This window comes from Hyaena hyaena, unplaced genomic scaffold, assembly GCF_003009895.1.
Source record: "Hyaena hyaena isolate Hyena2069 unplaced genomic scaffold, ASM300989v1 scaffold_101, whole genome shotgun sequence".
Taxonomy (NCBI): domain Eukaryota; kingdom Metazoa; phylum Chordata; class Mammalia; order Carnivora; family Hyaenidae; genus Hyaena; species Hyaena hyaena.
In genome coordinates, this window is record NW_024080733.1 from 483,338 (window position 1) to 498,435 (window position 15,098).

Consider the following 15,098-nt stretch of genomic DNA (forward strand, 5'->3'; position numbering starts at 1 on the left):
ACAAGCAATTTGTTTGTGCTTTACATATATTGCCTAACTTATGTCTCCCAATAATATCATTGACTTTGGTACCAACCAATGCGAGTATGGCGTCAGATCATTGGTAACCAGCCCTTTGAGGGGCTGGAAGACACCATGATAGTGCAAGATCAATTGTATTTCTGATTAGCGTCTCTTCCTTCCTCAAACTTTACTGTTTGATTGCCAAAGACCTCCAGTCCCCATTCAAGTGACTTTTCAAATGCAAATCCCAGATCTCAGCCATTCTACATCGTGTACATGTGCTCATTAATTTAATAAATGTAATGTATTGTTAACTGAGGACCATCAGGGATGAATCAGAAATGCACTCTGCTCCAAAGGGAGTTTATAAACTCTTAGAGGGAGAAACACACATACACGATAATTAAAACCAATACATCAGCTCATCCCTATCTAGGACAAGGAGCCACTGAGACATTCTCTGTCCCCATCAGATGGTGAAGACCGTTGTCAGATAATTCCCAGTAGGAGACCCCCTAAGGTGGGAGCCATTGGTGAGGTGGAACCCCAAGAGGATTGGGACCTGGAGCCAAAGAGAAAGAAAAATATCCCCGTGGCCCAGACAGGCAGCCAGAACTGTGATACGTGCACTAGCACTTGGGGAATCAGTTCAAGGGCAGGATATGATTCTCAGATCTGCATTTCCAACAAACTCAGAGGCTGTGAGTTCAGGAATCACACTTTAAGCAGGAAGGGTCTAGCAAGAGTCAAAATTGTAAGTTCCACAGAATGATACAGCTTCTAGAAGAGCAGGAGAGCCTAATGGTCAGGGGACAGGACAGACAAATGAACAAAGGTTAGAACAAAGCAAAGGGGGTCAGCAGTGCACCCAGTACATGACGACCAGCACGTCATGATGCCACAGAATCACTGTCCTTGCATGAAACGATGCTCAGCATCCCTACTCATCAGGGAAATACAAATCAAAACCACACTGAGATACCACCTCACGCCAGTCAGAGTGGCTAAAATGAGCAAATCAGAGAACTCTAGATGCTGGCAAGGATGTGGAGAAACGGGCACCCTCCTACACTGTTGGTGGGAATGTAAACTGGTGCAGCCCCTCTGGAAAACAGTGTGGAGGTTCCTCAAAAAAATAACATAGAACTCCCCTATGAGCCAGCAATAGCACTGCTAGGAATTTACCCAAGGGATATAGAAATGCTGATGCATAGGAGCACATGTACCCCAATGTTCATAGCAGCACTCTCAACAATAGCCAAAACATAGAAAGAGCCTAAATGTCCATCCACAGATGAATGGATCAAGAAGATGTGGTTTATCTATACCATGGAATACTACATGGCAATGAGAAAGAATGAAATCTGGCCATGTGTAGCAACATGGATGGACCTTGAGGGTGTTATGCTGAGCGAAATAAGTCAGGCAGAGAAGGACAAATATCACATGTTTGCACGTATAGGAGGATTAGGAGGAACTTAACAGAGGACCATGGGGGAGAAGAAGGGGGGAAATAGTGGGAGAAAGAGGGAGAGGCAAACCATGAGAGACTCTTGAATGCTGACAAAAACTGAGGACTGATGGATGTGGGGGGTGGGGTGGGCACGGAGAGGGGCACTTGTGGGGATGAGCACTGGGTGTTATATGGAAACCAACTGGGCAATAAACTATTTGTAAAAAAAAGAAAAAAGAAGTAAAACCAAAAAATAAAAAAATAAAAAAAAGAATCACTGTCCTTAGGTTCTGGGGGCTGAAAAGTGGCGAGTGAGACAGCTTAAGCTGTCATAAGGATGGATAGATGGCCCCTCAGTGCTCTCACTTAAACTAATTAACCAACCAGAAATGGGTCTGGAAATAAACTAGAAATGCAGTGTTTCAAGCGTCATTAAGAAACCCAAGTTAACACACTTCCAATATCATCTTTGGGTGGTTGGGTATGGTTCACTTCTTTAGCTTCTTGGTTGTCTGTTTCTTTGGTTGTTCTTGTTTGACATTTTTGGTGATTTATTTTATTTATTTATTTATTTATTTATTTATTTATTTATTTAATGTTTATTTTTGAGAGAGAGAGAGAGAGAGAGAGAGAGAGCGCATGAGCGGGGCAAGGGCAGAGAGAGAGGGAGGGAGACATAGAATCTGAAGCAGGCTCCAGGCTCTGAGCTGTCAGTACAGAGCTCGATGCGGGGCTCGAACCCATGAACCGTGAGGTCATGACCTGAGCTGAAGTCAGATGCTCAGCTGACTGAGCCACCCAGGTGCCCCTTTGGTGATTTATTTTTAATCACAGAGGAGTTTGGACATGTTAGTGAGCACATGGTGGCTAATGAATTTGGGACTAACAGAAATCTATTTTGGGGGCACCTGGGTGGCTCGGTCAGTTGAGTGTCCAACTCTTGATTCCAGCTCAGTAAAAGAGTTGATACAAAACTCCTGTGCAAATACAAGTCATTTGAATTTTTCAGAGTTTGGATTTTTCACTTAGAAGAGAAAAATTACCCTAAAAGTCTAATCTCAGCCCAGTACCCAAAATTCCATGATTGATTTAGCATTAAAGCAAACATAACTATTTCACATGTACGTCCTACCAAGAATTTGGAATTTGGAATTTCAATTTTGAACATGATTCCCTTACTGTTTTGGATTGTACATGAGCATGTGGGTTGATGACTTTCAAAATTAATCTGACTTTTCAGTTCTGAATCATAATATGAAAATGACAGCCAGGATAATTTGACAAAATGGGCCCCTTGCATAAGCATCATGCCCTGTCATCTGAAGCAGACTTCCCAAGGCTTAGACATTTCCCCCCAGAGAGTTCTAAAAGTGGAAGCCAAGGGCACATAGACCAAGAAAGTGAACCCCCCACCCCATCCCCGCACTGTTCTGGACCACTGTGTCCACTGGGTCAGCATTGGGAGTGTGAAGATAAACAGCTGTCATCTCCCTGACATTTCTGGGGAAGCAACTTGGTGATTGAGTCTGGTTCTTTGTCCTCAGTGAAATAAGAGAAGAAGCTTGAGTGAACAAAGAAAGGTTGCCAAGCTCCAGAGACATGAGCCATTTGGATGCATGATAAAAGAGATCATCTGCAGCAAAGGGCCTAAAAATTCTTTCCAAAATCCAAGTTGGGGACCCTCTGCCAATGGATACTTTGGGGTTCTGGCCACCTGGTGAATATGAAAACCACACTGGACCCTCAAACCATCTTCACTCCCCAGATAGATCAGGGAAGAGACCACATGTACTAGGAGGGGACCCACAGCAATGAGAACAACATTGAACAACTACTTTGGGGATGCTGTTTGGAAACGTTGAATTTGACATTCGAATAAGAGACACACATGACCTCACTCCCTGGCTAGTGGGGCAAACCCTTCTCCATCACGCAACAAGGCAAGAATGGGGTGAGAAACAGGGAAAAATGGATATTTTTAGTCCCTTTTCTCAGTTCGACCAGGGACTATCACTCTCCAGACTCAGCAGATGGCAGACCAGACAGTTTTGTCTGATGAGCTAATTAGTTTTCAGCTCCTCATTATCACCTTACAATGGAATCTAGAATAAAAGCTCAAAGTACAGAATGTTTAAAGGGCTTATTTGAATGCAGCAAAGTAAGTTCTTTAAGTTAAATTCTTTCATCAGAAATGGGCTTTCTCTGCTCAGGAGGCATGAAGATTGAGGAGGAAATCACTAATAGAGTAGCTTGTCTCCAACGTGGATATGTTGTCAAAAGGTGGATGTGCTTTCCAGACAACCACAGACAAGCCACATTTTTTAGTGAGAGGAACCTGGGACCAGAAGACCTGAACTCTAATGTCATCTCTGCTACTAATTAACTCTATGGCTGGAAGCACGTCAGCTTCCTTGAGCTCCATCCCCTTATCTGTGAAATGAACTCACGGACGAGGTCCTTCCTGGGCTCAAATTCCATCTTGTGAACACATCGTTAGGGTCAACTCTGCAGTCTTCTAAGGCACACTTACGAAATGTCATTTTTGCAGATAAAATAATTTGCAGAATTGCTTAGCACTGGAAGCTTTTCTCTTTTTTAACAGAGCATAACTGCCTTGGCAAACCCATCTGTCTCCGGCAACGGCATTCGACACACCATGTGCCCAAAAGCTCTAGTTGAATTGGCAGTGATGTTGAGTCTGAGCGGGAGAAAAGTTAAGGTCTATGGAGGTTACATGACAGCCAAATTCAACTCCCTGCTGGACAACCACATTAATGATGGCTCCTGACGCCTGTGATTCCCGGGGCAGTGAGGCATGCTGGCTGAGCGAGTGAGAAGCTGGGGGCTCTATTCTTCATCTTCGATGTCTAGCTCCCACTTAGTGCTTGGTAATGATTGCATGTAGCCGGGATAGGAGCCGTTTCTGCACAATGGCTAAATGCACCTGAGATGTACAATATTTCCCTGCCAAAGTCAGTTTTCTGTCCAACATGACGTAGAAGCTATTAAGACTTCCAAACAGTGAATGTCCTTCCTCTTCTTGCTGCCAATGCTCTGGACTGCCACGGCCCCAGCTGATAGCCACCAGTCACGTGTATCTATTTAAATTTTAATTGTAATAAATTACTATCAGATGGAATTTAAAATTCAGTGCTTCAGTTGTAACTGCCACATATCAAGGGTTCAGTAGCCACACGAGACACTAGTGGGAACCAGAGGGGATAGTGCATGTCTAGACAATTTCCAGGCCAACAGAAAGTTGCACTGGATGGTGCTATGCCAGACCGATCATTCCTAACACGGTGGAAGACCTTTACTGTTTTTGTTCAGAGAACACAACCAACACAGACACATTCTTCATGTGTTCCCAACACTCTACGAACTCCACTAGGTGGGTCATCTGAAGGCTGGTGAGTTGGGGCTTAACTCATGGTGTAGTTGAGTGATTTCTCACCTCTGTCTTTGGAAAAATGCCAACTGATCTCAACAAAATAGTTCTAAGAATAGAGACATCTCACGTCGGAGAAAGAAATGTTAAAGGGAAAAAAATAATCCAGTGAAGAATCTTTGCTCTTTTTATTGTTTGAGAATGTAGAGCATCAAGCTTACTTGCATACTCTATATTCTTACATTTATATCCTTTGTACGAGTTGGTATGTAAATTGTTCTGAGAGGCATCACCCAGCTGAAGAATCCCCCGAAACTATTCCACAATTTATGCTCTACAGTTTTTTTTCTTATTTCAGTCTCCTCTTTAAGCATCTTTTTTTCTGTATTTGATCTAATTAAAAGGTTGGCTTTTATCAGTCTTTATAGACTGGTTGTTGTGAAGATTTTTTTTTTCCCTTTTGAAAATTCTTTCTTGAAAAGGTTAAGTCATAGGGGAAAAGAATCAGCTGATGACTATTCCTCTAGGGCCACTCATACTTAAAAAAAAATTTTTTTTTAATTTTAAGTAATCTCTACACCACACGTGGGGCTCAAACTCATGACCCTGAGATCAAAATTTGCACACTCTACCAACTGAGCCAGCCAGGCACCCCAATGACCACTCATGCTTTATCTGCCTTGCTTTATTCCTTTGAAAGGTCCCCTTCCTACTCCTTTGTTTGAGGTATTTTTTTAAATATTTTTTTTAATGTTTTATTTATTTCTAGGAGAGAGAGAGACAGCGTGAGCAGGGGAGGGTCAGAGAGAGAGGGAGTCACAGACTGAAACAGGCTCCAGGCTCTGAGCTGGCAGTCAGCACAGAGCCCGACGCGGGGCCCAAACCCACGAACCGTGAGATCATGACCTAAGCGAAAATCGGACGCTTAACTGACTAAGCCACCCAGGCGCCCCATTGAGGTATTTTATTTGGAGCATAAAATAGCACACCTTACTAACCTATATTATGTGTAGGAATTAATTCGTATTTCTACAAATGCTTTCTTTCCCAAAATACGGAATTACAGAATACGGATTTATATCAGAAATTATTCAACACCGCCTAGGCTAGCATCCTCTATGGATAAATAATAGGTTTCACATAGCCTCTATACCCATTCTTCTACTATGGGTTTCCTGGCTTTCTCCTGGGACCCCAATCTCGTACCTTGGGTTCAATCAAAGACAGCCCACCTGATGATCAGGACATCAACGACTTCAGTTCAACCTGCCCCAGGAAGGACTCAGGCCAGATCTGATATCTCCCCCTGTGTCTCTCAGAATAAATCCCAACAGAGAACAGAACCATCACAGAAAACAGGTTTGGCAGGTAGAGTCGGAGCATCTGTGAGCTGAGGACATCTCCAAGCCCTCACTTCCACCTGCCTGGAGACTGGACTTTTTACTCCAGGAGCCTTCTAACTCCTGACATTTACATACATGGGATTTCTACGGATGAGACCTCCAACGGATTATGCAATTCTTCATTGTGTGTGGTTTCCATTGTGAAAGCCCTTTGGAAAACATCTTAATTTGGTGCTGAGCCAAGCAAATTATTTCTGAAAGCTGGCAAGGATTGGAACAGAGAAAAACTGTGCTCAAACTATCCAATTAGCAGCAGTGCAGGAAGATGGCTGAGAGACCCTGCTATAATTAATAGGCATGTTGTTAAGCGAATTATGCAATATTAAAATATCACCAAGGGGACAGAGCAAGAGACAAATGTCCTCATCTGGGCTGGATGGAGCTCTTCCGGAGAACCATGTTACAAAGTTCTTTAATTTAAAAAATTACATTTCCAAGGCCTCATATTGTCAGAAAGACAAATAATCTGGCTCAGTAAGAAATATAGATTTAGAGGATTGTACTTAAGGGTCTAGCAAGGTGGCTGTACATCATTGTCAAGTGCGAACTAGTCAGGCCATGGAGGCTGCATACTTTTTCCACAGGGGGAGCGTGGGTGGAAAAGGTATCTTTGAACATCTCTAAATCTGGGATGGCTGGGACCCCACCTTCTTGCTGATATATGGCCAGGCACACGTGCTGTGCTCATATAGGCTTTGTAATTATTGAGCTATGGTGAGGCCAAAGATCAAGAGATGACTTTCATTAAAATGATAGTTTGCATCTCACAGATCCCAAGAGGAGGGGACAGGCCACACCCATAGGGTCCACCCAGGGAAGCACCAGTTTCAGTCAAGAGACAGAGGGAGAGGGAGAAATGTGGATAAGATCCTTTATTACGGTCTCTGTAGAAATGAACAGGTGAGGGGCGCCTGGGTGGCTTAGTCGGTTAAGCGTCTGACTTTCGCTTAGGTCATGATCTCGCAGTTCGTAGGTTCGAGCCCCGCGTCGGGCTCTGTGCTGACTGCCAGCTCGGAGCCTGGAACCTGTTTCAGAGTCTGTGACTCCATCTCTCTCTGACCCTCTCCTGCTCATGCTGTCTCTCTCTCTCTCTCCTAGAAATAAATAAAACATTAAAAAAGAATTTAAAAGAAAGAAAGAAAGAAAGAAAGAAAGAAAGAAAGAAAGAAAGAGAGGAAAGAGAGAGGAAAGAAAGAGAGGAAAGAAAGAAAGAAAGAAAGAAAGAAAGAAAGAAAGAAAGAAAGAAAGAAAGAAGAAAGAAAGAAAGAAAGAAAGAAAGAAAGAAAGAAAGAAAGAAAGAAAGGAAGGAAGGAAGGAAGGAAGGAAGGAAGGAAGGAAGGAACAGGTGAGGCATGGTGAGGAGGCATGGGATCGGTTAGTCTGAGTCTCTTCAGCAGGGTCTGGGGCACAAGGGCAGCCCCTAGTTGTCTGGTCCCCTGGCCCTGGCCCTGTGGTGATCAGACCAGAAAAACAATGGCCCAGAGTGTGAGAACCCCATAGAGGAGGTGGTGGCTCGTAAGCTTTGGATTGATTGCGTGGCCTATGAAGGACCTGTATCCCTAGGAATTGGCTTCCCCTTGAGGGAGATGAAAAGTCCACGGTCAGCAAAGCCCAACATGTCAAAGGATCAGATTACAGAAAGTCACAGACATGGTTAACAGTGACACAGTTAGTGGCCCAGGCTCACTACCTGCATGGGTGACCCCGGCGTTCCTGGGGGCCCTTCTGCAGGGTGCAGAGGAAGACCCATGTTGCTGAGAGTGACCAAGCTCTGCAGACTGAGCTGAGAACCGAAGAAGAGCCAGCCTGTCCAGCAAGGTGCCTCCATGAAGAACGTTTGCCTTTCACTGCCGACACCCTTCATTTCCCCGTTCCCGGGACCTGCAATGCACTTACGGTGTTCTCTAAACCATTAAAGTCGTGTGCATTCTGGAAGGCACAGCCCCTCACTCTGACTCCCAAGGCCTTCCTGAGAGGAGCCTAACAGCATCTGAACCTGAACATGGCTGTGGCTTCCCATATCCCCCTCGCCCCCCAGGGATCTCCAGCACTTCAGAAACTGTAGGTTCTCATGGAGATTGTGGGTCCAGGAGGGAGCTCTCTCAGCAGGTCTAGGACCAGGCCCCAGGCTCCCCGAGTGTCCCAGTGATGAACTGTCCACTCTTATACCGCCAACCTGGGACATGACCCCAACAACAGCCGCTACCCCTCCCCTGACCCTCTGCCTGGGAAGGGGCAGCCCCTCGCCCTTCATCACACCTGCAGTGATACCTGCACCTCTCAAAGCAAAAAGCAAGAACAAAAATCAAAAGCCTTCAGCCTAGCAGCCCACAGGAGCCTTCCCCTTCTTCTCCAGAGAAGCAAGAAAACAAACAAACAAAGAATTAACTTTCTCTCACTTTGAATCCATGCCTGCCCCAAAGGTCCAGTAGTGTGAGCAAAAATTCAGGAAGAAGGAGAGAACCCAACCCACCCAGGGCTCATTAACCAGAAGAGGAGTAGAAGGCTGACAGGAAGAGAGCTGGGAACAGACTCTGAGCTGCAGGCAGGGAAAGCAGAGGGGACTCCATGCGGCTTCAAACCTGGTCACCTGATGAGGTTCCAAAATCACCTACCTTCTGACTCAGCTACTATGGACTGCAGCCTGGGCCGCGGAGGTTTCAAAGGCTCCCCCAAAACCCTAATGTTTAGCCAAAGTCGAGAGGCATATCCTTTAAGGAGATACTGCAAAACATTATTTCTGATTATTTTTAAATGTGATAAAGGAACTGGAAAACAGAATCAATCAATAGTGGTGAGTCGTGAATCCGTAATCTGGAAGATCAGAGGGAGTACTCCCTCACAACACAGCAAATTTCTGGTATTAAGCACCAGAAATCGCTTTTATTTCTTTCCTAAGTTCTTATCTAGCACTTACGCACGAGGCGTTATTATGAGGGCTTTGCAAATATTAACTCAATTACAGTCGTTAGGAGCCCATGGGACTGGTACTACTCTTATCTGCGTTTTATAGACCAGTAGACAGAGGCTGTGACGGAACATCTATATAATGCAGCTTGACTCAAACATCCACGGGACAGGAGTGAGAACGTGAAAAAGGGCAGCCCCTATGGGCCTTCAGGGTGCACAGGAGGCCCTGGAGCCTGTCAGATTGCAGGTCAGGGAGGCACCTGTCTGGCTCAGTTGGTTAAGTGTCAAGCTTTTGATTTCAACTCAGGCCATGATCTCATAGTTGATGAGATGGAACCCCTCATCAGGCTCTGCACCGACAGCACAGAGCCTGCTTAGAATTCTCCCTCTCTGTCTGCCCTCCCCTGCTCACATGTAGTCTTTCTCTCTTTCTCTCAAAATAAATAAATAAAAACATTTTTTTTAATGTAGATTCTGGATTCCGAAAGAAACTAGAGTGTGGTGTGAACATGGGGAAGCAAAAGAAAGCAAGAAAGTATGCAACCGTGAAGTAAATGCTTGGTCTCCAAGATCCGAGGCTTAAAGAGAAGGATAGATTGAAACCTAAAAAGAAAAGAAAGATCCCAGTGCACTCAAGGAAAGAGAAGTCCCCCAACATCCTTCCTGCTTATTCTTCCAATATAACACACAGCTGGGTCTGCCTTAACACATCCTGGTTGATACCAACTTTATCAACTTTTCCATTAAAGCCAAACTCGATTTAGTACAATCAGTGATGGACTGTCTGTATGCCAAGTGTATCCCTTGTATAACTGACTGTGTAATGGCTGAAACTGAGAAATTGGAGCAAAAGTATCGAGTGGCTCTAAGGATTGCCAAGGACCCAAGATTTGAACGATTACCATGCACACACAAAGGAACCTATGGAGATGACTGTTTAGTACAGAGAGTAACTCAGCACAAGTGTTACATTGTGGTCACAGTTGACCGGGACCTTAAATGAAGGATCTGGAAGATCCCTGGAGTTCCCATCATGTACATTTCTAACCATAGGTACAACATTGAGCAGATGCCAGATGATTATCGAGTCCCTCGGTTCTAATTCTAACACTCTAAAGATAGAGGTCCTGTGACTTCCTTTACCAACTTTTTTCTGTTGCCAGTTCATAGAGCAATATGCTGTAGCATGAATTATTCTCCTTACCCATTTGCTCTGTTATGAGCTGAGTATGGTTAAATACACACATTGTTTGATGTTGTTTTGAAAAAAAAATTCAGATTCTGATTTGGGAGCTTGGCTGGCTCCCTGGGGATGCTCTAGAGGCAGAAGGAGAAGAATGTATGAATAACAGTGTGTCCAAAAAGAGAACAGAAGAGGGACAAAGAATAGTAAAGGAGGGACACCTGGGTGGCTCAGTCGGTTAGGCACCGGACTTTGGCTCAAGTCATGATCTTGCAGTTCATGGGTTCGAGCCCCGCATCAGGCTCTCTGTTGTCATTCAGAAGCCTGCTTGGGACTCTCTCTGCCTCTCCCCCACTCACTCTCTTTCTCTCAAAAATAAATAAACGTTTAAAAAAAAAGAATAATAAAGGAAGTACGAGAAGAGCTGAAGAAAGACTCGAAAAAGCTTGTTTTCAGTGAATCCAAGGGTTAATGAAAATGAGGCCTTTGGAAACCATGAGGGTCCCCACCAGCATCCAGAGTGACTCGATTCCTTACAAAGTAGATGGAGTGAGAGCAGCATGGGGTGCTGACAGGCCATCAGGGCCGACACACGTGCTAACCGTGTCCAAGGCTAGTGGCACACTTGGGGGGCTGCGAAGATGCCTTTGTCTGTCCAGCGATCCTGCCCATGTGTGGACGAAATGCATCTTAACCTTGCAGGGACTTGGAAACAATTAGACCAGCTCATTTCCTGCAGATCCTCCTATGGAAACACCCAGCCAGAGGAATACTACTCAGTCAGAACAATGATCTCAAAGCAAAAGAATCCAGAAAAAGCTGTGAAGTTTCAAAAATAATGAATTTTGAGCTAAAAGGCCTAATGGCCGGGCTTATCATAAGCCATCCTAGGCATTGGTCTGAATGAAGAAAATTTAATTTCGTCTTTGAGGGAGAGGGCGTGACCCAGTGGGTGGGGGAAGATATCAGGCAGCTATCAGCGTTCTTCATGGGCCCCTTAAGGACAGAAGAGCAGAGCAGAGTGTCAGAGAGGAGTCCACAGTCAGACCCAGGAAGTCAGAGGAAGTGTGTTTCTTCAGGAGTTGTATACTGAATATTTCAGAGACTCGCTCCAGGGCACAGTGTGGGTGGGAAGGACCTCAGTGACTGACCGTTCTCTGAGTTCATCTCCACATCTTGGGTTCGCCTTGAACAAAATGGCGGAGGGGCACCGAAGGCCTTTTCCCATGACAAGCATCCAACAGTCTTCGCCTTGCTTTGGAGAAAAGCACTTTTAAGAAATGTTCAGCTCAGGGGCACCTGGCTGGCTCGTGCAACTCTTGATTCAGGGATTGTGAGATCGAAACCCATATTGGGTGTGGAGAGGACTTAAAAATAAAATCTTTAAAAAGAAAAAAAAATTCAGCTGATAGCAGACCTGGCCCTGGCTTTCAGGATGATTTTGGGAAGCTGACCCAGACCCTTAGCTGTGGAAGCATCTGGAAGTCAGGAACAAAGAAAGCGCTTTAGCTGGTTAGTTGGGAAGCAGAGAGGCCAAAGGAAAAATAAATAATAAATAAAAATAAAATAAACATTAAATAATTTTTTAATTTGCAAGTTCACTTTTTTCTTTTTTTAAAGTTTATTTATTTCGAGAGAAAGAGAGTGAGCAAGCAAGGAGGGGAGGGGCAGAGAGAGAGAGAGACATACACACACAGAATCCAAAGCAGGCTCCAGGCTCTGAGCTGTCAGCACAGAGCCCGATGTGGGGCTTGAACCAACGAACCATAAGATCATGATCTGAGCCAAAGTCAAGGTTAACCGACTGAGCCACCCAGGCTCCCTTGCAAGTTCATTTCTGACTCCACTGCACTGGTGCAACAAATAATTTTTATACTAAATAATTTTTATATCTGCCTCTGTGACAGAATCCACATACATCTGTATATAGTGTTTACATAATCTGCACTCAGTGGGATGCCTTTGTTCATGCCCTCCTTTCCCACATCCTGACCCAGTTGTTGTGTTTAGCATTGTAACTACTATATGATATAAATTTGTTGTGTCATAATGTGCTTATACAAACCCAAGACATTGGATATTAATACTACTTCCCAAATGGAATTTTGCAAAGTTGAGCGAAGTGGTGACAAAGACTGAATTTGAGGAGTTGGTTGGTCTTGGGAACAAGGTCAGCAGAGAGCTGAGAAGCCAGCGTGAGATTACGGAATTACGCAGTGTCTGAGATGGGATACATCTGGACATGGCCACCGCGTGCAAAGGTCATTGTCAAAGAAGAGCAAGAAGGTGGAATGGTCTGGAATAGGTCTGGGCAAGTCTGAGCAGGACTCTAAGAGAGCCTGGTGAGCAGCCTGGTCGGGGACAAGAAGGCTGAAGCCAAAACAGCTTCCCAGGGAGCTCTGGAAACACCGCCCTGGTCCTGCACGTCAGGCAGGATGCCGACACAGTGACACCAGCACAGACAGCACAGCTCAGGGTGGGCGAGGATGCACCTGCTCCCAGCAGGAGCTGGACAGCCCTGGTGATCGTGACCTTGACTGGCCCCTCAGCTCTTTACAACAAGCCTTGAGGGCTTCCCTAACACAGGGTTCATGACAATGGAAGGAGGCTTGCAGAAAACTGCTAAAATCACCGAATTGAATAAGAATAAACTAGGCAGTTCCAGGTGTGTTAACTTCCCAGGACTCTGATGCTTCTTGGACATTTGCAAACGTTGGATCCTAAGACTTGGAAATTCCCAAGTTTAGGACCTGATCTTGTACAGTCTTCTGACTTTCTCTTTTTCAGCCATTCCTTTCCAGGGAGTTTCCTCACACTGCATGCTAACCATCTTTCAACACGGGTTAAGTTCTCTCTCCCTCTCCCCCCGCAAAGAGCATGGGGGCTGATCTCCCTAGAGGGCTTCTTAGTTTCAAGAGTCAATTGGCAGTCACTTGCGGGCTGGTGGCCAGAGCACACCTGGATCTCTGAGCAAGCACAGCCGCAAAGCTGGGTCCCTGGGGGGAGTCCCGGCTGCCCTGGGAAATTCTCACACCGTAGCCTTGATGACATCAGAGTTCTCCATCCACCAGCCTGAATCCCAGAGAGCAGCCACGCCGGAAATACCATGCCTGTGGACAAACACAAGCTCCCCTAGGACTCTCCTTGATGACGCCTCTCAATTCAAGCCTTTACCAGATCAACTCACACTATTGTCCTTCTGCCCAAATAAGCCACAATTTGGGTGTACAATCAAGCTGGTCTGAAGCACTGTTTTACTTTCTCACATGACTTGGGACAAGAGGGGAAGGTAAAATTCAGAAAAAAACCATATTTCACCCGTGACTGGTGAATTCTTTCCTAAAACACTTGGCTGCCCCCGACCCAAGCTGTCTTCCACCGCATGCGTCTAACTGTGCCCGCTGACCACAATGCCTCACCTCAGGATGCTGAAGTCACCACCAGCCACTCTAGGACTCATCATGAAACAAAAAACAATACTTACAAGAGGGGGGCACCTCTCTGCTGAGGGCAGGGCACACACCTTCTAGCGAGTGGCACCTTAGCCTGGGGAAGCTGGCACCCATTAAAAGCGCCAGGGATGACTCCCCCCCCCCAAGGTGAGCAAAATGCCCACTGTACCTCTGGCCCTTGAGAAAGATTAGATGTCACTACCTTCGCCATTCTCTGGGAAGTCTTAGCCCTGCAACTCTCTGGTGTGGCCTCGCCAGTGGTTTCTCAGACCCTGCACTGTTATCTCTGTGTTGGGTCCGTTGGCCCAGTGAGTGCTCTATAGGGAAACCAGAGCTGTGGGCATTCTACCCAGACAGGCAGGGTGTGCAGGGAGCCCATGACCCCAAGCCGCCCAGTCCCTTTGCTTCTCAAGCAGGTTTCCATTAAAGACACTAGAGATGATGATAAAATACTTAATATTCACGAACTGCTTGCTCTGATGTCATTACTGTTCTAAACATTTTTCATATGTGAATTTCTACCTGGAGGGATTATTATTCCATGGCAAACACAGTAAGAGTCAGGTGAAGATTTCTGGAACAGAAGATGGGCCCTAGGTTATTTTCACAGGGAATGGGGGGTGGTAAGCTCAAAGGGCCCCAAGGAGGAAAAGAGACTGACTGATTCCCAGGCTAGGCCAGTGTAGCCAATGGTCCCAATTTTAATAGGGCTGAGGGTTGTTGCGTTGATTCCAAAACAATATTACCTTACTCAATATGGGTTTAAATAATGACCGTAATGTATACTCCAAAGGGTTGTACGCCAGAACTCAGAACATCTGTTAGAGGCAAGAGATTCCCAACACTGTAGTCACCGCTCTGGGATGTCATAAGCTCCTGTAAGCCAGCCCTGGACAGTGGTGGCCTGGCCAGCACAACATTGTGCTGTGTATGTTCTGTGTGGCAGAGCCAGAGGGGAAGACAGAGGAACCTCTCATGATCTTGGCTGTTTGGGATCTTTCTTGTGGTTCTTTCCTCCGCCCTGTTCCAAATTCTGTTTTTCTCCCATTGCTATCTCGCCGACACTCTCTCTTCTCAATTTGGATGCTCTCCCTCGACAATCCTATTTCTTCTATGGCTTTGTATAGATAATTTCTATATGAAAATACTCCTGAAATAAACACACCGACTCCAGATGTATCTCGTGAGCTCCCAACCTCAACAGGCAACACCTTGGGGGCATCTCTCTTTGGATGCCCCTTAGCCCTTCAGTCTCATCACCTACCCTTGAAAGGCAGTGACCTTGTTTCCCTTGGCTCCACCTTCT

General features: G+C 45.5%; 1 pseudogene; it reads left to right on the forward strand.

The window, feature by feature from the left end:
- Positions 1 to 9,666: 9,666 nt before the first annotated feature.
- Positions 9,667 to 10,259, forward strand: LOC120234050 (annotated as a pseudogene).
- Positions 10,260 to 15,098: the final 4,839 nt, after the last annotated feature.